Source organism: Sceloporus occidentalis, unplaced genomic scaffold, assembly GCF_023333645.1.
Source record: "Sceloporus occidentalis isolate IW3139 unplaced genomic scaffold, rSceOcc1.0.p SCAF_1, whole genome shotgun sequence".
Lineage (NCBI taxonomy): Eukaryota > Metazoa > Chordata > Lepidosauria > Squamata > Phrynosomatidae > Sceloporus > Sceloporus occidentalis.
Window position 1 is genome coordinate 5569301 of NW_028316981.1, and position 23010 is coordinate 5592310.

A 23010-nucleotide genomic window follows, 5' to 3' on the forward strand; every position below is an offset into this window, starting at 1 on the left:
CTAAAAAAGAAAAAGGAAAGAGCTTGGAGCCCTGAATGCCAAATGTGTGGAAATTGCACCAGTTTACCCATAATCCCTCCAAGAATGCACAAAGTCACCACTTCTCAACATTACCCAGATTCCGATTCTCCTTTTTCTTTTGTGCATGTGGAAATGCAGAAATAGTCTCATTCAGTCTTCCTTTCTCTCCTGTCTTCTTTGCCAGGTGGCACAATGGCTTCAGAGGCCAGATTGGGATCCTCTCTTCTTCAGAGTGAAAGGGAAAGATCTGCCCTGGAGGGCCCGGTTGCCTATAGTTTGGGCACTGCAAGATCTCTAGAGAACCAGGTAAGAAATCTGCTATGAAATAATATGTCCAACTAAACTATTTGAGGTCCAGAAAAGGCAAAGCAAATAGAACCGGAGCGATACTGGTCTCTCTGCCCTGTATAGCTTCCTCTATGAAAGCCATGGGATGGCTTGGTCTGGTGTGGAACATCTGCATTCGGTCCAAGGTTTCAGAAGTGGTTATGGTACTCTTCTACATGCTCTGGCACATTTTTGCATCGATGGGCCTGTGTTCAGTTTTAGGCACCACAATTCAAGAAGCTGTGGACAAGCTGGAGCAAATTCAAAAGAGGATGACCAAAATATGGAAAGATGTGGAAACCATGATCTACCAGGAATGGCTGAGACATCTGGGTATGTTTATCCTAGAGAAGAGAAAGTTAAGTGGTGACATAATAGCCATCTATAAATATTTGAAGAGATGTCATATTGAATCATAGAATCATAGACTTGGAGGAGACCAGTCTAACCTCCTGCCATTCAGGAACTCTCAATCAAAGCATCCCCGACAGATGGCCATCCAGCTTCTGTTTAAGGAAGGAGACGCCATTACACTCTGAAGGAGTGTATTCCACTGTTGAACAGCCCTTACTGTCAGGAAGTTCTTCCTAATGTTGAGGTGGAATCCCTTTTCCTGTAGCTTGCAGCCATTGCTCCATTGCTACTCTGGAGCAGCAGAAAACAAGCTCAATATGACATCCCTTCAAATACTTAAACAGGGCTATCATATCACCTCTTAACCTTCTCTTCTCCAGACAAAACATCCCCAGCTCCCTAAATTGTTCCTCATAGGATTAATTAATGAAAGACATGGTTTTCAGACCCATCACCATTTTAGTTGCCCTCCTTTGGACACGCTCCAGTTTTGGAACATCCAATATTCCAGGTGGGGCTTTACCAAAGCAGAATAGTGTGGCACTATGACTTCCTTTGATCTAGACACTATACTTCTATTGATGCATTGCATTGACCTTGTTAGCTGCCGCATCGCACTGTTGACTCATGTTCAATTTGTGGTCTACTTCGACTCCCAGATCCCTTTCAAGCGTAGTTTCATTCAGACAGATGTCCCGCATCCTATATCTGTGCTTTTTATTTTTCTGCTCTAAGTGTAGTACCTTACATTTCTCCCTGTTGAAGTTCATTTTGTTAGCTTTGGCCCAGATTTCTAGTCTATTCAGGTCATTTTGAATTTTGATCCTGTGCTCTGGAGTATTAACTATTCCTCCTCATTTGGTGTCATCTGCAAATTTGATGAGCATGACCCCAGTTCTGTCATCTAAATCATTAGGTGGAAGTGACCATGTTCTCCTGGAGTTTGTTATACAATGGAAAGGTGAAGCCAGGCATAGTCAAACATGCATTCTAGACTTTAGGAGAGCAGATTTCAGTAAACTTAGAGAAGTATTGAGGGTGAGCCCGTGGTCAGAAATACTAAAAGGGAAGGGAGTTCAGGCCGGATGGGACTTTCTCAAAAGACAGATACTGAAGGCACAATTTCAAACAGTTCCAGTGAGAAAGAAAAACCGGAGGTGTCTCAAGAAACCAGGATGGATGACTAAGGAACTTTCAACGGAGCTAAGTTTGAAATGGAACATGTATAAGAAATGGAAAAAGGGGGAAATCACAAAAAAGGAATTCAAAGAAATAGCGATCCTATGTAGGGGTAAAGTCAGAAAAGCTAAAACGCAGAATGAACTCAGGCTTGCTAGAGAGGTTAAGAACAACAAAAAGGGCTTTTTTGGATATGTCCACAGTAAAAGGAAGAAGAAGGAAATGGTAGGGCCACTGCGTGGAGAAGATGGCAAAATGCTAACAGAGGACAGAGAAAAGGCAGAATTACTCAACACCTTCTTTGCCTCAGTCTTCTCAGAAAAGGCAAAGGGTGCTCAACCTGAGGATAATGGAGCAGAGGACAGAATAGGGGAATTTCAGCACAGAATAAGTAAAGAGATAGTAGAGGAACACCTTATTAATCTAAATGAATTTAAGTCTCCGGGACCAGATGAACTCCATCCAAGGGTATTAAAAGAACTGGCAAATGTAATATCCGAGCCATTGGCAATCATATTTGAAAACTCCTGGAAAACAGGAGAAATCCCAGCAGACTGGAGGAGGGCAAACATTGTCCCCATCTTCAAAAAGTGGAAAAGAGAGGATCCCAACAATTATCGTCCAGTTAGTCTGACATCAATACCAGGAAAGATTGTGGAGCAGATCATTAAACAGAGAGTCTGTGAACATCTAGAAGGCAATGCCATAATCACTAAAAGTCAACACGGGTTTCAGAGAAACAAGTCATGCCATACAAATCTGATCTCTTTCTTTGATAAAATTACCAGCTTGGTAGATGAAGGGAATGCTGTGGATATAGTATATCTTGATTTCAGTGAGGCCTTTGATAAGATTCCCCCTGACATTCTTGCAAACAAGCTTGTAAAATGTGGGCTAGACTAGGTAACTGTTACATGGATTTGTAATTGGTTGACTGGGCGAACCCAAAGGGTGCTCAACAATGGCTCCTTTTCATCCTGGAGAGAAGTGACCAGTGGGGTCCCACAGGGCTCTGTCCTGGGCCCAGTGCTATTCAACATCTTTATCAATGACCTGGATGACAGAATTGGGAGCATACTTATCAAATTTGCAGATGACACCAAATTAGGAGGAATAGCTAATACTCCAGAGGACAGGATCAACATTCAAAATGATCTGAATAGACTAGAAAGCTGGGCCAAAGCTAACAAAATGAAATTCAACACAGAGAAATGTAAGGTACTGCACTTAAGGCAGAAAAATGAAATGCAGAGATATAGGATGGGAGACACATGGCTGAATGAAAGTACATGTGAAAGGGATCTAGGAGTCCAAGTAGACAATAAGTTGAACATGAGTCAACAGTGCGATGCGGCAGCTAACAAGGCCAATGCAATTTTAGGCTGTATCAATAAAAGTATAGTGTCTAGATCAAGGGAAGTCATAGTGCCACTATATTCTGCTCTGGTCAGGCCCCACCTGGAATATTGTGTCCATTTCTGGACACCACAATTCAAAAAGGACATTGAGAAACTGGAGCGTGTCCAGAGGAGGGCGACTAAAATGGTGAAAGGTCTGGAAACTTTGCCCTATGAGGAACAACTAAAGGAGCTGGGGATGTTTAGCCTGGAGAAGAGAAGGTTAAGAGGTGATATGATAGCTCTGTTTAAATATTTGAAAGGATGTCATATTGAGGAGGGAGCAAGCTTGTTTTCTGCTGCTCCAGAGAACAGGACCCGGAACAATGGATGCAAGCTCCAGGAAAAGAGATTCCACCTCAACATTAGGAAGAACGTCCTGACAGTAAGGGCTGTTCGACAGTGGAATGCACTCCCTCGGAGTGCAGTGGATTCTCCTTCCTTGGAGGTCTTTAAGCAGAGGCTGGATGGCCATCTGTTGGGGGTGCTTTGATTGTGATTTCCTGCATGGCAGGGGGTTGGACTGGATGGCCCTTGCGGTCTCTTCCAACTCTACGATTCTATGATTCTGTGATAAAGATGTTGAATAGCACTGGGCCCAGGACAGAGCCCTGTGGGACCCCACTGGTCACTTCTCTCCAGGATGAAAAGGAGTCATTGTTCAGCACATTTTGGCTTTGGCCAGTCATCCAATTACAAATCCATGTAACAGTTGCCTTGTCTATCCCACATTTTACAAGCTTGTTTGCAAGAATGTCATGGGAAACCTTGTCAAAGGCCTTAGTGAAATCAAGATATGCTATATCCACTGCATTCCCTTCATCTAACAAGCTGATAATTTTATCAGAAAAAGAGATAAGATTTGTCTGGCATGACTTGTTTCTCTTGAGGATTGAAAGCACTTGCTTTCCATCTTGAGGATAGAAAAGACTAAGGAGATTATGGGGGAGGGGGAGGGGGGAGGACAAAAAAGGCAAAATCCCGGGATAATTGTGGAAATGCACATAAGATTTTCAGATGACATCACACAAAATCTTGACTTCTCCCAGGATGATCCAGCAACTAAAGTGGAACAAACTATTTTCAGGCCATCCCATGAATAGCCTTAACAATACTGTGATTGAAACATGATAGCCAGGGTCAAAAGGCAATCACTCTTCATTTGGCATTTTGAAGAGCCAGAACAATGTAAAGTTTGAATGGCTACAGGACCAGCCCTGGATCTTTGTATTTAGAAGTGGCTGTGGGCTGCAGCCAGGTCTATTTAAAATTTAAATGGTTTCTGAGAAGACCAATCAGAGATCTTTGTATTTACAAGTGACTGCAGGCAGCCAGGGCTATTTAATATTTAAATGGATTCTGAGAGCATCAGCCATCACAGGAAATTTAAAATGGAAATGGCACATGCACTCAACAGTCCATTCCCATGTAACATTGAATCAGTTGTTGATATGTCTAGAAGCAGTCATTCAATTCTAGATGTTTGGAGTTGTGTTTTCATGTGAAAGCGCAAAAGTGTGAAAATAAAGAGCGCTATAATCCTATTGTTTCTTTTTCTTTTCATTTCCACAATTGTTGCTGCATTAGGACCTAGTGTGATAATTTCCTAGGACTGGTGACATGGTAGTCATGTTTAAATATCTGAAGAGATGGCGTATTGAGAATGGAGAAACCTTGTTTACTGCTGTTCCAGGGACTCAGACACAGAGTAGTGGATTCAAATGACAGGAAAAGAGATTCCTCACAAATCTTAAGAGTAATTTCCTGAGAGTAGTAGCTGCTTCACAGTGAAATACATTGCTGCTTTGGAGTGCATTAGAGTCTTCTTCTTTGGAGGCTGTTTTTAAACAGAGGCTGGATGGGAGTGTTTTTACTGTTTCTTCCTGGATGGAAGGAGTTGGACTGGATGGCCTTTATGGTCTCTTCCAACTCTATGGTAATGCATTTTGTTGTGCATTCAGTTGCCCGTTTGGTATCTTTGTTCAGTTATACAATGTTGCCATTCTCCACAAGAGTTGCATATCCTAATCAGGACAGTATTATTATAATTGTTATTAAACTTTATTTATAGAGTGCTGTTGATTTACATGATGTTGTACATACATGCTCCACTTGTGTAGATTTAAACAATGCAATACCAACGTAAGATCTCAGCCGATTTTTCAAATTATACTTCCTTCATTCAACCCTTTTCGACAGTGGGTTGAGTAGAGTGAATGTTTCTGTCTAGATGGAATCATATTAAGAAGACATTATTTATGATTGGTAAAGTGCTGTTGTTTTCTCTTTTTCAGCCTCTGATCTCCTTCGAGGAGGTGGCTGTGTATTTCACCAAGGGGGAGTGGGACCTCCTGGAACCAGGCCAGAGGGCTCTCTACAAGGATGTCATGCTGGAGATTTATGGCCATGTGGCCTCTCTGGGTAAGGACACCTTTTTCCTTCAGGGGATTGATCCTTATGGAAACGAATCCTGTTTGAGGCATTTTCCACTGTATAGTCTAGTGGTCAGTGAGGACACATCCAGGCCTTTCATATCTCCTGTTGCAATTAATGAAAGACAAACAAGCCGCTAAGACTCCAGAGGCGGCAGATATTAAATTTATTGCTGAGCATTGAGGATGAGTTTGGCAAACACAGGTGTCTCAGGCCATTAAATATTCTACAGCTGTATCATCATCGAATCATACAGATGGAAGAGATCAATCCAACCCCCTGCCATGCAGGAATACACAATCAAAGCACCCCTGGCAGATGGCCCTCCAGCTTCTGTTAAAACAAAATGCAAAGAAGGAGACTCCACCACTCTCCAAGGGAGAGTGTTCCACTGCCGAACAGCACTTACTGTCAAGATGTATCTTCCTATTGTTTAGGAAGTAAAGTCAGAAAAGCTAATGTTTAGGGATAATGTCAGAAAAGCTAAAGTGCAGAATGAACTTAGGCTTGCTAGAGAGGTTAAGAACAATAAAAGGGCTTTTTTGGTACCTTCCACCTTTTCAACAGTTTAATTGTCTTCCAGGTAAGTCAAGAATTTGCTGGACCATCCATTTTTGACTTAGTTTGACTTCCAGCAAATATTAGCATAATTATAGTCATCCACAACTACTTCGGGCCAAAACAGACTGCAGAAATAGTCCAGCTTGACACTGCATGGCAGGGGTTGGACTGGATGGCCCTTGTGGTCTCTTCCAACTCTATGATTCTATGATTTACTTTAACTGAGAATTTAGGAAACTGCAGTTCATTATGATACTGCAACTCTCTGACAAAGAACACTCAATGTCACACAAAACTACAGTGCCCACAATTTCCTAGTATTGAGCCAGGGCAGTTAACGTGGTCTCAAGGTGGATTACTTCTGTCGTCTGTTTTGGCTCCACATCTCTCCTTTTTGAGTGTGCAGTCATCTGTTCTAGAAAGCTATCGTCCAATGCTGTAGTAGACTCCCACAATAACATGCCTGTTGTTTCTTTCCTCTTGAATTTTTATCCAGATGCTGTGCACCTGGCTTTAAGGATTTAAGTCCTGGACCTCTTCACAGGTGTAAACGTCCCTGACATATAATGCTACTTCTCCTTCTTTCCTATTTGGCCTTTTGCTCTTTAAAAAATTATACCCTCTATTACTATATTTCAATCATGAGACTTATCCCACCAGCTTTCAGTGATGCCTATTCTATCATATAATCCGCCCCGCACACTCAGATCGGGTGAGAGACATCTATTAAGAGTTCCAGATGCTCGTTATGTATCAATTCGGAGGGCTTTTTCTATTTCAGCCCCACATCTCTGGAACTCCCTCCCCAATGAGCTCCATACTTCCTCCTCCCTTGATGTTTTTAAGAAGGATTTAAAGACCTTCTTGTTCCGCCAGGCTTTTCCCCCATGAGCCTTGTCTGTCATTCTTTTCCCCTTGGCAGTGTTATGTTGTATTCCATTCTACACAGCCATTTGTATGGGGAGCTGTTCGGTTGTCTATTGTTGTTATTGTTAATTGTTGTTATTTTCTGGGGGTACTGGGGTTTGTGATGTTTTTAACTGTTTTTTATCTCTTACTGTGCACCACTGTGATCCTTGGAATAGCGGTATATAAATAAAATTTTTATTATTATTATTATATTTCGTTTGCTGTGCTGGAAATTCATCTTATTTATTTCTCATGCACTGTGCATTAGTGTAGAGACATATAAGACAATGGGATGCCCCTCTCAATGTTTGGTCCTTGCACTATTTGCCTTGTTCTTTCTATAACTTTTTGGCTGTTATCCCCAGTCCTTGATGAACTTGTGCTCCCTAGAATATTGCCTTCTTCCTCCACATAACTCAATTTAAAGCCTCCTGATCAAATTTTTGAGACTGTCGGAAGAAACATTTCTTCTTACTGGTGTGAGGTGCAATCCATCCCTTGCCAGAAGTACCCTCTCCTTAAACCACAGGCCATAGTCCAAGAATCCAAATTGTTCTCAATGGCACCATGTGCAGATCCAGTTATTCACCTGCACTGTTTTCCTCTCCCTTTCTGGACTATGCTTTTCAACTAGGAGAAGAGATAAGATAACAACTTATACATCTAACACTTTCAGTTTCCTACCAGAGTCTCATAATCCCTCTTGATATTTTGAAGGATGTTCCTTGCAGTATCATTGGTTCAGTATCAATGTGATGCGGCAGCTAACAAGGCCAATGTGATTTTAGGCTGCATCAATAGAAGTATAGTGTCTAGATCAAGGGAAGTCATAGTGCCACTATATTCTGCTCTGGTCAGGCCCCACCTGGAATATTGTGTCCAGTTCTGGGCACCACAATTCAAAAAGGACATTGAAAAACTGGAGCGTGTCCAAAGGAGGGCGACTAGAATGGTGAAAGGTCTGGAAACCATGCCCTACGAGGAACGACTCAGGGAGCTGGGGATGTTTAGCCTGGAGAAGAGAAGTTTAAGAGGTGATATGATAGCCCTGTTTAAATATTTGAAGGGATGTCATATTGAGGAGAGAGCAAGCTTGTTTTCTGCTGCTCCAGAGACTAGGACCCGAAGCAATGGATGCAAACTGCAGGAAAAGACATTCCACCTCAACATTAGGAGGAACTTCCTGACAGTAAGGGCTGTTCGACAGTGGAACACACTTCCTCGGAGTGTAGTGGATTCTCCTTCCTTGGAGGTCTTCAAGCAGAGGCTGGATGGCATCTGTCGGGGATGCTTTGATTGTGATTTCCTGCATGGCAGGGGGTTGGACTGGATGGCCCCTGTGGTCTCTTCCAACTCTATGATTCTATGGACCAAAAGGAAGGAGTAATGTCAGCAGGCTTGACAGGTCTTGTCAACCTCACTGTCATATCATGGATATTTTCCCAAGACATCTTGTCAGGTCCACAAACCACTGTTTATGCACCCCTCATCATTTAATTTCCCATGGCCACAATGTGCCTGCTCCAAGACAGCCATTCCCTGTGCTGATTCTAACAAGGTCTCCTGCACCTTCCCTGAGCAGTGACCCTGCTGCTGTTCCTCATCATTCCTGTTAAGGGGAGAGCACAAAATTGGTTCTGTAGCTGCAAGTTCACAGAACGATCCCTGGTATTCCTACTTCTGTGTGTCACATTCCTCCAGGAACTGGGGATGAGAAATGACTTCCTCCCCAGAAATTTTCTCTGTCTGTTCCACTATGTCTAGGAAAACCTCTTATTCTCTAATATGCTCAAGCGTACATATTCAGACCTCCAGCTGCTGGACCTTCTCCACCAGCAGGGATATTAACTTGCACTTGGTCTAGGAGAAGTTATCCATAGCCACATCCATAGCCAGGAGCACAAACATACCACATCTGTTGCAGGTGACTGCAGCAGCTCCCTCACTGTCCATATTCAGTAGACTTATGTAGGGGCTGAAACAGAACTCTGGGTTTCATCCTCAAAATCCCCTGCTAAACACCCACACAAGACACCCCTGTTTTCTAAACCTGTTTGCCAAGCTCCAGAGGCTGTTGCTAAATAGCGAGTGCCTGTCTGCTCAGGAGATATACCAGTGTACACATCTCTACTTTTTGTTGGTTTGTTATTTGTTTGTTTGTTTGTTTTGGTGTGGTGGGAGAAATCAGAGTGAACAGGCAATGTTTGAGTATGAAGGAACAAATAGAGAATGCCTAAGAATTTTTTACAGAGTACTAACTATCATCTCTCTGTTTTATTTGAAAGAATATCCCAAACCAGATCTTGTCTCCTATCTGGAAGAAGGCAAAGACCTCTTTGACCAGGGCTCTGTGGAAGGGGAGAGACCTGCAGGTAATTGCCTAGATGTGTACTGAAAGCATTTCTTGTCTGAGGATTAAGGGTTTTGTGTTGTTGATGAAGTTTTCAGCTTTTGGTTAATTTTACTGAGAACAGTCCAATCTATAACTGAATTGTGAAGGATCCAGGTAAACTGAAAGTAACTGGTGCCTTCTGGCCCAAGACAAATGTATGAATGTGAACATTGTTCTTCATTATGACTCATACTCTTTCCATGTGCTATGCATTTGTTTGTTTTGTCCTCAGTATGGACACTGAACTGTGTATTATGGTGTGATTCATGTTTGTAGATTTCCACTCAGATTCCAGAAGAGCAGGGTAGAGTATGTACTCTTGGACTTGGCCCACCTTCCCTTTTGTTTCTGAGCAGAGACTTCCTTTGACTGGGGACAGTTAGAAAGGATTTGAAGTAGGAAATTAATTATTTCATTTTAGCAAGTTTTCTCTTCTTATTCTAGCCTTGCTGCACCTGTGAGTTTCCTTTGGTTCTCATCAGCTTACAAAAATGGAAACTACTGTTCTGTCACAAGAGGAATGAGATCCGTGATGTGACAGAGAGGCTGAAAAGACTTGTCAAGCCTACTGACCATTACCCCTTTCTTTTGGTTCATGTGGGAAGCAATGATACTGCAAGGCTCAGCCTTCAGAATATCATAAGGGATTATGAGGCTCTGGGTAGGAAGCTGAAAGAGATGGATGCGCAGGTTGTCATCTCATCTCTTCTGCCAGTTGAAGGGCATGGTCCAGGAAGGGAGAGGAAAAGGGCGGATGTGAACAGGTGGCTCCGTAGATGGTGTCACCAAGAACGTTATGGATCCTTGGATCATGGGCTGCGGTTCCATAAGGAGGGACCTCTGGCAAGGGATGGGTTGCATCTCACATCAGTTGGCAAAAACTTCTTTGCCAATAGACTCAAAAATTTGATCAGGAGGTGTGATGACTGGTCCCAGTCACCTGAGGACTTCTCCTGAACTACAAAGGGTTAATCTGGGAGGAGGTACATGCTAATGAGAGATGACATCACATGCTAATGAGCTGTGGCATCATAGCTGACGTAAGGCTCACTTGGCCAATCACCAGTGCCAGAGCGGCAGTTTCAAAAGATTCCAAGAGAGGGCTTTAAATACCCCTGTAGGACCATGTGTCCTTTGTTCTCCATCTTGGCTTTGCTTGGGGAAACCAGAGGCTTGTCTTTGTCCTCTGAGCAGCCGGAGGACCGGCTCAGGAATGCAGGTAGAGTTGGCAAGGAGCCAGCTCCCTGATTCCAAGAACTCCACAAGGACTACAAATCCCATCATTGTGTGAGTAGTTCAGGAACAGTGTTAGTCAGTACGTCTAGGTCTTTTTGGTTATGTTTACCTAATAGCTTGCCTGAAATGAATATCTTTGTAACTGTGTTTTCTGACCTGCAAGGCAAGGAGGCCTGGCATGAGTGATACCTTCCTATTCTATATTATTTCTTTAAAATAAACTCTTTCTTTTAAAAGCATCTGCTATCTCTTTGCTCCTATACACGTGCCTTAACTCGGTTACAGATTGCTTTGGGTTAGCAAGAAAGGAAACTAGATCTCTCTTCCAAGCAAGTCTCAGTGTGTGCTTGGGAAATATAGTTCATTGACAATTCACTGAGTGGTGGCAGCGGAAAAATAGTTCTTTTAAGGGACTCCCTGAGAGTAAGGGCCCCGCACAGGGCATTGCTCCCAAGGGAACCATCACAGGAGGGCTTTAAACTGAGATATACAGGGGAGGGAGACAATGTTCTGAAAGGCAAAAGGGGTAGAGAAAATAGTCAAACTGTCATAGAGGGAACAAGACAAACAGTGCAAAGACCCAACAGTGGGAGGCAAAAATATTTGCACATGCAGCAAGTAAAGGGAACACATATAAATGTCTCTACACTAATGCATAGAGCATGGGGAATGAACAAGATGAACTCAAACTCCCAGTACAACAAAGCAAATATGATATAATAGGCATCACTGAAACCTGGTGGGATGAGTCTCATGATTGGAATCTATAAATAGAGGGATATAACCTTTTAAAGAGTAATAGGTCAAACGGGAAATGAGGAGGAATAGCACTATATGTCAGAGATATTTACAACAGTGAAGAGATCCAGGACATCAATATTGGCAGTCAGGTGGAGAGCATCTGGATAAAAATTAAAGGGGAGGGAAACAACAAGGATGTTATGGTAGAGACCCCCAAGTCAGATGGAGGAATTGGACGATGCCTTTCTAAAACAGATGACTACACACTCTGAAAGGGGAGATGTAGTAGTGATGGGTGACTTCCTCAAGGTCTTGCACATTCCTTACTTGCCTCGAAGACAATTTCATTGTCCAAAAGGTGGAAGAGGCAACAAGGAGGTCAGCTATTTTAGATCTGAACCTAACCAACAAGGATGACTTGGTTAATGGGGTGCAAGTGGTGGGATCCTTTGGTGGAAGTGACTATGTTCTCCTGGAGTTTGCTATACAGTGGAAAGGAGAACCCAGGCATAGTCAGACACGCATTCTAGACTTTAGGAAAGCTGATTTCCGTAAACTTAGAGAAATACTGGGGGTGATCCCATGGTCAGCAATACTAAAAGAGAAGGGAGTTCAAGACGGGTCGGACTTTCTCAAAAGGGAGATGCTGAAGGCACCATTTCAAACAGTTCCAATGAGGAAGAAAAATGGGAGATGTCTCAAGAAACCAAGATGGATGACTAAGGAACTTTCACCTGAGTTAACTTTTAAACGGAGCATGTATAAGAAATAGAAAAATGGGGAAATCACCAAAGAGGAATTCAGAAAAATAGCAAGCATGTGTAGAGGTAAAGTCAGAAAAGCTAAAGCACAAAATGAACTCAGGCTTGCTAGAGAGGTTAAGAAGAATAAAAAGAGCTTTTATGGATATGTCCGCAACAAAAGGAAGAAGAAGGAAACGATAGGGCCACTGCGTGGAGTAGATGACAAAATGCTAACAGGACACAGAGAAAAAGCAGAATTACTCAACACCTTCTTTGCTTCAGTCTTCTCAGAAAAGGAAAAAGGTGCTCAACCTGAGGATAATGGAGTAGAGGACAGAATAGGGGAAACTCAGCACAGAATAAATAAAGAGATAGTACAGGAATACCTTGTTAATGTAAATGAATTTAAGTCTCCAGGACCAGATGAACTACATCCAAGGGTATTAAAAGAGCTGGCTAATGTAATATCGGAGCCATTGGCAATAATTGTTGAGAACTCCTGGAGAACAGGAGAAGTTCTAGCAGACTGGAGGAGCACAAACGTTGTCCCCATCTTCAAAAAGGGGAAAAAAGAGGATCCCAACAATTATCATCCAGTTAGTCTGATAACAATACCAGGAAATAATCTAGAGCAGATCATTCTGGAGCAGGCAAATCTGATCTCATTCTTTGATAAAATTACCAGCTTGGTAGATTAAGGGAGTGCTGTGGACATAGTATATCTTGATATCAGTAAGGCTTTGACAGAGTTCCCCATGACATTCTTGGAAATAAGCTTGTAAAATGTGGGCTAGACAAGGTAACTGTTACATGGATTTGTTACTGATTGACCGGCGGAACCCATGTAACAGAGAAGTGACCAGTGGGGTCCCACAGGGCTCTGTCCTGCGGCAGCTAACAAGGCCAATGTGATTTTAGGCTGAATCAATAAAGTATAGTGTCTAGATCAAGAGAAGTAATAGTGCCACTGTATTCTGCTCTGGTCAGGCCCCACCTGGAATATTGTGTCCAGTTCTGGCCACCACAATTCAAAAAGGATGTTGAGAAACTGGAGCGTGTCCAAAGGAGGGCGACTAAAATGGTGAAGGGTCTGGAAACCATGCCCTATGAGGAACGACTCAGGGAGCTGTGAATGTTCAGTCTGGAGAAAAGAAGGTTAAGAGGTGATATGATAGTCCTTTTTAAATATTTGAAGGGATGTTATATTGACGAGGGAGCAAGCTTGTTTTCTGCTGCTCCAGGTACTCTGAACAATGGACGCAAGCTGCAGGAAAAGAGATTCCACCTCAACAATAGGAGTATGGTTGCCATAACTCAGGATCTCCAAACCGGGACAAATGTAGGACAACATTTTCAAATGTAGGACACTTTTTTTTTATTTTTATTTTTATTTTTTTTTACAATGGAGGACACACAAAAGATTTTTTAATTTTTTAAATATAAATGCATGTTTCTTAGGCATGATCAAAATGGAGGACATTTTGACATTATTCCTAGACAGATGGCAGAAATGTACTTCCCTTTCTGGCCAACCCCCCACCCCCCATTCCAAACAGCACATTTGGGCATTGAACGTGGCTTTATTTTAACATTGCCTCTTGCATATTTCAGAGGCTTATTGCATAACCAAACCCCTTGGGTTTAACACTTAGCATGGTTTAACAGGGCTATGCATATGGAACATGTCAAGGTGGTTTAACAAGAAGTGGGATTGCCCTCAGATTCAACTGTACTTCTCAGAAGTGTGTAATTGGCCGTGAGTTTGTAAAAATCAGAGCAACTTACATTGGCCGTGCCTCAGAAGCTGGCTGATATCAATATCACCACCACCATCACCACCACCATCACCATCATTGTTAAAGCAGACCTTTTAGCATTAAAAGCACCGAAAATACACAGAAACGCACTTTGGAAAGTCACACTGTCTCACCTTCAGAAAGAGTGAGTGCATGCCTCAGAAACTGACTGATATCATCATCATCGTCATCATCATCATCACCACTATCATTGTTAAAACAAAGCAGACCTGTACAAATGGAATGGAAATCCTCCTCCTCCTCTTCTTCCTCCTCCTCCTCCTCCTCCTGCTACTCTTCTTCTTCTTCCTGCTACTCTTCCTCCCTCTTCCTCTTCATGCTACTCTTCCTCCCTCTTCCTCCTCCTGCTACTCTTCTTCTTCTTCCTGCTGCTCTTCCTCCCTCTTCCTCTTCATGCTACTCTTCCTCCCTCTTCCTCCTCCTGCTACTCTTTCTTCTTCTTCCTTCTCCTGCTATTCTTCTTCCTGCTTCCTTCCTTCCTCCCTCCTCCTCCATCTTCCTCCTTCTTCCTCCCTCTTCCTCCCTCCTCTTGCTACCTCCTCCTCCACTGGCCTCTGCATCCTCACCGGGCCTGGGCCAGCCCACGTGGGGACCAGAGGAGGAGCTCTTCCTCTTGAGGCTGGCTGGCCAATGGGGGCAGACTGGAGCTGCAACAGCCCGCCTCCTGCCAGCAGCCATTGGCCAGCCAGCCCCAGGAGGAGAAACTCCTCTTATTTAGCCCTGCGCGCGGCCCTGAAAGCACGCGCAGGGCAACAGGCGGCGGCGCGCAGCACAGTGCAAGGGCCGCATGCAACAGCCAGCACAGCTGGCGCCAGCGGCAGCAGGGCAGCGTACCCAGGGCAATCCCGGGTCCAGGAACAAACCAGGACGGGGCGCCCCTGCATAGTAGGAAAGTGGGATTGTTCCGCCAGGGGGTGGGACATGGCAACCCTAAATAGGAGAAACTGCCTGACAGTAAGGGCTGTTCGACAGTGGAACACACTTCCTCAGAGTTTGGTGGAGGCTCCTTCTTTGGAGGTCTTTAAGCAGAGGCTGGATGGCCATCTGTCGGAGATGCTTTGATTGAGATTTCCTGCATGGCAGAATGGGGTTGTAATGGATGGCCCTTGTAGTCTCTTCCAGCTCTAGGATTCTATGAGAGGCAGACATCTGTGCTTAGTGGAGCTAAGGGGGAAATTGACCAGAATGAAATTGATGCTCTTGGCTAAGAGAGTAGCATATTCCAAAGGGAAGGTAGAGTTCAGTAAGGCATGTTAAAAGAAATGAGATTTTTTGATAAAGGAAGTAATTGAGAATGATTCTTGACTGTATCCATGGTTTTTGTGCTTTGTTCATAATGGGATCATCTTTTTCCTCAAGCAGGTAATGAAAAGAAGGATGAGCATTATGTGGAGCCACCTGTGGCATCATGTGAAATAATGAAGCTTTTTGTGGAAAAAGAGGAGTTTGGAAGTCAGAAGGGACTGGAAAGAAAAAGGGAAACCCAAATGAAAAATTTGAAGAAGTGCTTTGCCTCTCAGGATGCTGATCGTTCTGAATTTCTAACTTCATGCCCAAATCAAGTTAAATGTCCTGTCTGTGGGAGAATATTCAGATGTAAATCACAATTAATCATACACTTTAGAATTCACATGGAAGAGAGACCATGTAAATGCATGGAACGTGGAAAGAGCTTCAGTCATTCACATCAAAGAATTCACACAGTGGAGAAACCATATAAATGCATGGAATGCGGAAAGATTTTTTCTCGTGGTGACACTTTACGTTTACATAAAAAAACTCACACAGGGCAGAGACCATATAAATGTATAGAATGTGGAAAGGCCTATTCTCTTCGGAATAGTCTACAAACACATAAAAAAACCCACAGAAAGGAGAAACCATATAAATGTACAGACTGTGGGAAGAGCTTTGTTCTTTCTGGATATCTAACTTTACATCAAAGAATCCACACAGGGGAGAAACCTTATAAATGCATGGAATGTGGAAAGAGCTTCAGTCAGAGTACAAAACTACATTTCCATCACAGAACCCATACAGGGGAGAAACCATATAAATGCATGCAATGTGGAAAGAGTTTTTCTCGTGGTGACAGTTTACATTTACATCAAAGAACACACACAGGGGAGAAACCATATAAATGCATGGAATGTGGAAAGAGCTTCACTCGGAGTACGCATCTACTTTTACATCAAACGGCACACACTGGGGAGAAAGCATATAAATGCATGGTATGTGAAAAGAGTTTTTCTCGTAGTGACAGTTTACATTCACATCAAAGAACTCACACACAATAGAAACCATTTAAATGCATAGACTGTAGAAAGACCTTGTATAAAAAGTTTTTACATTCACATCAAATAACCCATACAGTGGAAAACCATATAAATGTACATAGGATGTGGAAAGGTCTTCTCTTATAAGAAAACTTTACATTCACATGAAAGAATCCATACAAAGGAAAAACCTTCCCTATATGGAATATGGAAAGAGCTTCACTCGAGTACAAATCTACATTTACATTTTTTAAAAAAACCACATAGGGAGAAACCAGCTGAAAAGATGAAATACAGGAAGATTTTTAGCCAATATTATGCCAAGAAGGACTAATAGCAGTATATTTTAAGGGACTTGAAGATTAGTTAATTAAACCTTTCAAGACGGTATGTAATGGAGTACTTGGTGGAGGTGTTGAATTCATGGAAATATGGTTATATCACAGTGATTCTGAAAGAGGGAATGGGTGGGACAGATACAAAAAATTACCGACCTATTTCTTTATTACATAAAGACTGTAGGATATTTGATTTTCACCTAATGAGAGGAAGCATATTTCTGAAGATGAGTGAATTTTGGGGGGAAAAATAAGTAGTAATGTAAGAATTGTTTTGAACGTTATTGAATATTTTGAACTTCATCATGAGAAAAAGGCATTCCAGATCTTTTTAGATGTGGAGAAAGCTTTTGAGACTATTTCTTGGAATTATTTATTTCAAGAATTGAAAATAGTGGATTGTGGAAAGAACTTTGTGTGGGCTATAAAGACAATATATTCAACTTGAAAAGCTAAGATTTTAATAAATGGCAATGTCCCAGCATTGATAGAGATACAAAAAGGAACCAGGCAAGGATGTCTCCTCTCATATTTGCTTTTTATTTTGGCATTGGAAATGCTACTGAGAGATAATCGACAAAATGAGAGAATATATGAGGTGAGGGTTAAAAAATGAGAGTATAGGTTGAGGGCTTCTGCAGATAAACTTGTGATAATGATACCCATTTGACTCATTTCAAGTTCTTTTGCAGGAGTTGAACGTGTTTGGGACTTGTTCTAGTTTCAAGGTGTATTGTGAGAAAACAAGACTGTTGACTTAAAGGGCCAAAACAGACTGCAGAAGTAAGCCAGCTTGAGACCACTTTAACTATCCTGGCTCAATGCTAGGGAAATTGGGCATGACCAAATGGTAAACACAAATGGTAAACAGAAAAAAACAGATAGACTAAACAATTGGAAGAAGATAGAGAAGCTCTATCCTTGTGGCCAAAACCAGACCAGGAGCTGACTGGCCCAGACCACTAAATGCTCATAACAAAAATCAGAATTAAGATGAAGAAGAAAGCAAACTCAGTCATTATACCAATGTAAGAAATAGATTTGAACTATTGCGTATAATCGACCGGGAACCTTAAGAACTATAGGTTTCTTTTATTTTCCCATTTCAATTTAATTGGGGCAGAGTTCTTATGTGTTTTAGATAGTTTAGGTTAGTTTGTAATTAATTAGATTGTGTTTATGGCATTAGTTTTATGTAGTTTAGTTTTAGTGTTATATAGACATTATATATGTATAGGATGGTTTTCTTTTTTCTTTCTTGATTTCATTTTCTGTTTTTGTCTGTAACCGTGTGTTGTGAACGTCTTTATATGTTTTGAAATAAAAGGGGGGGAAAAGAGCTTTAGCCAGTTTGGACATCTACATCCACATCAAAAAAACCAACAGAGGACAAAGCCTTACTGAAACCAAGGAAGCATCTGCAATATTCCCCTGATCAGTCACAGAGGTCAGCTTATTTTTGTTTTAAAGCGGAAAATTTCCTGATAGGTATAGTGAGCCAGACCTCAGTGGAATCGCTATCAAACACATATCATTTAAGTACCTGTGCAGATCTTTATTGGTTGCCTGACATGATATGAGAAGAGGGATCATCTGAGCTTGGCTTGTTTGGAGAGTTTCAAAATATCTCATTTCTCCTTCTAAAACAAATTAAGGGAATGTATAATTCCAGCCTATCTGTGTATGAAAGTAAAAGATTTATCCTGTTAGTCTATAAAATCAGTTGTAGAGAGATCTTGTAGGAGTGATAAGCCAGAGACAGACCTAGATATGGTGTGTGGGAATGTCAATTCACATTCAAAATCCTTTATGTATGGTAATGAAGTGGCAAGCCCAGTCTTAATGATGGTCATTTGTGAACAAAAGCATTGTAAATTCGTCTATGTGAATGGAGGTGAAGTGGCAGATCCAGCTTGGCATAGGAGCAAGCCTGTGGTGAAGAGAAAAATGAGCAGGACGTCCTCCTGAAGAAGGGATCAGGTAATGTTGAAATGTGTGTAGTGAGACAGAATTGGAAGCTCTTGTCCCTGTTCCATCCATTACTGAGGGACTAGTTTGTGGTGAACTCCAATTCTTCTGCTTCCCTTCCAATCTGCCTTTATAGTTCTGCTGTTCTGAGGTCTGAGAGGGAATGCAGACATTTACTCACCTACAGGCAGCCTCCAAAGCTCAAACAGGTACTTGCCTACAGGTAGACACCCGACACAGATCAGGACACAGGTATTAAGCCTTGACACAAACCAAGATGCTGACTGCCCACACATCCCCTACCACACCATACAGAATCATAATTCCCATATATTACTCAGTGTAATAGTTTGGATCATAGAATAATATATTTGGAATATTTTCCTTTAGCTTTCATCCATTGTTCAGGATTCTGTTTTCTGAAAGAGCAGAATACAAGCTTGCTCCATCCTCTATATGACACCCCTTCAATACTTAAACAGAGCTACCATATCTACCTCAACATTAGGAAGACCTTCCTGACAGTAAGAACTGTTCCACAGTTGAGCACATTCTCCTTCCTTGGAGGTCTTTAAGCAGAGGTTGGACGGTCATCTGTCAGAGATGCTTTGATTGTGAGTTCCTGCATGGCAGAATGGGGTTGGACTGGATGGCACTTGTGGTCTCTTCCAACTCTATGATTCTCTGGCCCCTTAACCCTTTCTTCTCCAGGCTAAACATACCCAGTTCCTTTCTTTTTAAGCCATTGGGGCTGTGTACCCTGCCCCCACGGGGTGGCTTCTAGCCGCCCCTTTTACAGTCAGATCGGAGCTGCGGCAACCGCACACTGCAACCCCAATCTGGTCTTTCCAGGGTGTGAAAAGGAGCCACAAAAAGTGGCTCCTTTTTGCATCCTGGAAATGGCACCGTAGGCCCGGTTCAAATAAGCACTTTGTGGTGCCCTGGTGCCAGAATTAGGGCCCGGGAGTGTGGGGTTTCCACATGCTCCCAAGCCCTAGCAGATGGTGGCGATACCATCATGATGCGACCCCGTCTACCTGGGGGCTGCCATGATGGCACAAGCACAGCGCAGTGTCTGCATGTCATTGCGCCACACTTGCTGCATCGATGTACAGCAGTGCGGCAATGTTGTACTCATGACAGCAGCTGCGCATATCAAGGAAAAACTGCTTTTAGCAGGTTCTTTTTGATGTGGAGGGAACCTGCGTGGGTTGGTTGCTGCAAGCTCCCTCAGGAGCAAAAATTGGCAACTTGTTCTCCCTTTGCAGCAAAAACTTAATATCTTTGAACACTTTCAAGATATTTATTATATAATGAGCAGTCATGATTGATTTATTTGATTTCTGTTCCATTTTTCTCTCAGAGTGGCTTAGAATAAAATTTGAATCAAAGAGGTAGAGCACCATGGAAAAGAAAAGTTTCCGAAGCATTAAACAATGTCTCCCACTGAAGCACAACTTCTTGACTGTGAAAAGTCCCAAAACCTCATGCGACAGCAAACTGAGTCAGCCTGCTGGGTCTTCCTCAATGTCTCACCAGGGCAGGTGTTCGTGGGCTCTCTCCTGAGGCCAGTCAGGCTGGTGGCTTGCTGGGTGAACTTGGGGGAATCACACTCTCTCAGCCTCAGAAGAAGGGCATGGTGGACCCCTTTGAAGACATCTGCCCAAAAAAATCCAGAGCAGAGCAGTTCATCTAAATCCCCGGAGTTAAATTATTACATTGGAGACCAGCTCAGCCATGGAGACCGAATGACCCAGTCACTATGAGCAAGTCACACTCTCTCAGCCTCATAGGAAGGCCAGATTCTCTCTGAGGATATATCGACCAACAACCCCCCTCCCCAGCATATTAGTTGATCTGAATGTCCAGTGTTGGACTGTGACTCTGGAGACCAGGGTTCAAATCCCAGCTCAGCCATAGAAACCCACTGGGTGGTCTTGGGCAAGCCACACTCTCTCAGCCTTAGAGGAATACAATGGCTTGGACAATTCTGCATGCCTTTACTTTCTAGGATCTTCTCTAGTTCCTTCCTAGCTGCTCTTCCCCGTATAAACAGTTGGCTGTGGTCTTATCCTTGCTATGTGCCTGTTCCTGGTTCCACAAACTGTTTACGAAGTGTAAGCTAATTGTCCCCAACAAGCTGGGCTGACATGACCAAAGGAAAGCCAAAAACACTGCTATACATATACATTCTTTGTTGTTGTTATCCACCCTTGAGTCAATCTTGATCTATGACGACTCTGTAGATGAGACAACTGCAAGACTCCCAATGCTCCACTGCTCTGCTCAGGTCCGGCAAATGCATACCCACAACCTTCTTAATAGAGTCCATCCATCTGGCATGTGGCCTTCCTCTCTTTCTACTTCTCTCCACCTTTCCCAGCATTATATTCTTTTCCAATGAAAAAATAATCCTTCCTTCTCATGATGTGGCCAAAGTACGACAGCCTCAGTCTTGTCATCTTGGCTTACAGAGGGATTTCCGGTTTCATCTGCTCTAGGGCCCATTTGTTTGACTTCTTGGCTGTCCATAGTAACCTCAGCACTCTTCTCCCGCACCCATCTCAAATGAGTTAATTCTCTTCCTATCCGCTTCCTTGACTGTCCAGCTCTCACATCCATCCCTGGTAATAGGGAATGCAGTGGCTTGTATGATTCTAACTTTTGTGCTCAGTTGTATGTCTTTATGCTTTAGGATTTTCTAGTTCTCTCATAGCTGTCTTCCCCAGTCTTGTTCTTCTTATGATTTCTTGACTGCAGTCCCCACTCTGATCAATACTTGACCCCAGGTATGAACATCATTTTACTGTTTCTATTTCCTCATTGTCAAGGTTGAATCTGTGTAAATTTTCTGTGGTTCTTATTTTTGTTTTCTTTATGTTCAGCAATAAACCTGCCTCACAGTTTGGATGGCCTTGCTTTATCTTCTCAGGTGGTTTCATACACCTTTAGCCTATTTAATTTTCTCTTTTACACCGTTTTATATTGTTTACATGCGTTAACTGGTTTTATAATACACAACTCTCAGATCCTGTGATTTGGGTGCAGTACAAATCAAGGAAGGAGCCTGAATATAAAATGTGTGGAAATTGCACCAGTTTACCCATAATCCCTCCAAGGATGAACAAAGTCACCACTTCTCAACATCACTCAGATTCAGATTCTCCTTTTTCTTTTGTGCATGTGGAAATGCAGAAATAGTCTCATTCAGTCTTCCTTTCTCTCCTGTCTTCTTTGCCAGGTGGCACAATGGCTTCAGAGGCCAGATTGGGATCCTCTCTTCTTCAGAGTGAAAGGGAAAGATCTGCCCTGGAGGGCCCGGTTGCCTATAGTTTGGGCACTGCAAGATCTCTAGAGAACCAGGTAAGAAATCTGCTATGAAATAATATGTCCAACTAAACTATTTGAGGTCCAGAAAAGGCAAAGCAAATAGAACCGGAGCGATACTGGTCTCTCTGCCCTGTATAGCTTCCTCTATGAAAGCCATGGGATGGCTTGGTCTGGTGTGGAACATCTGCATTCGGTCCAAGGTTTCAGAAGTGGTTATGGTACTCTTCTGCATGCTCTGGCACATTTTTGCATCGATGGGCCTGTGTTCAGTTTTAGGCACCACAATTCAAGAAGCTGTGGACAAGCTGGAGCAAATTCAAAAGAGGGTGACCAAAATATGGAAAGATGTGGAAACCATGATCTACCAGGAATGGCTGAGACATCTGGGTATGTTTATCCTAGAGAAGAGAAAGTTAAGTGGTGACATAATAGCCATTTATAAGTATTTGAAGACATGCCCGTAGAATTGCGGATGGAAAAGGCTTGTTTGCTGCTGCTCTAGAGATTAGGGAGATTATCAGTCTGGAGGAGGAGGGAAAGGCAATATCAAGGATAATTGTGTGAACACACATAAGATTTTCAGATGACATCACACAAAATTCCCAGGAAGAACCAGCAACTAAAGAGGAACAAACTATTAGCTTATTATTAAATTAGCTTACTTGCTAATTAGCTTACTTGCTGTTCACCGCTATGATCTTTGGAATAGCGGTATAGAAATAAAACAAATTATTATTATTATTATTATTATTATTATTATTATTATTATTATTCTCAGGCCATCCCATGAATAGCCTTCACAATACCGTGATTGAAGCATGATAGCCAGGGTGCAAATGGCAATCATGCTTCGTTCCCAGTAATGAGGAAGCAATCTTGGCATTTTGAAGGGCCAGAAATATGTATAGTTTAAATGGTTGCAGAACCAGCCGGGGATCTTCCTGACCAGAGATCTTTGTATTTACAAGTGACTGCAGGCAGCATCCAG

General features: G+C 42.5%; 1 long non-coding RNA gene and 1 pseudogene across 1 annotated transcript; both read left to right on the plus strand.

Annotated features, from left to right (window-relative positions):
* Positions 1-240: 240 nt before the first annotated feature.
* Positions 241-9543, plus strand: LOC149320479 (uncharacterized). Its single transcript, XR_016278956.1, has 3 exons — positions 241-327; positions 5573-5699; positions 9467-9543. It is a non-coding gene; the product is annotated as an uncharacterized LOC149320479 (long non-coding RNA).
* Positions 9544-14897: 5354 nt separating this feature from the next.
* Positions 14898-21985, plus strand: LOC149320480 (uncharacterized; annotated as a pseudogene).
* The last annotated feature ends 1025 nt before the right edge of the window (positions 21986-23010 follow it).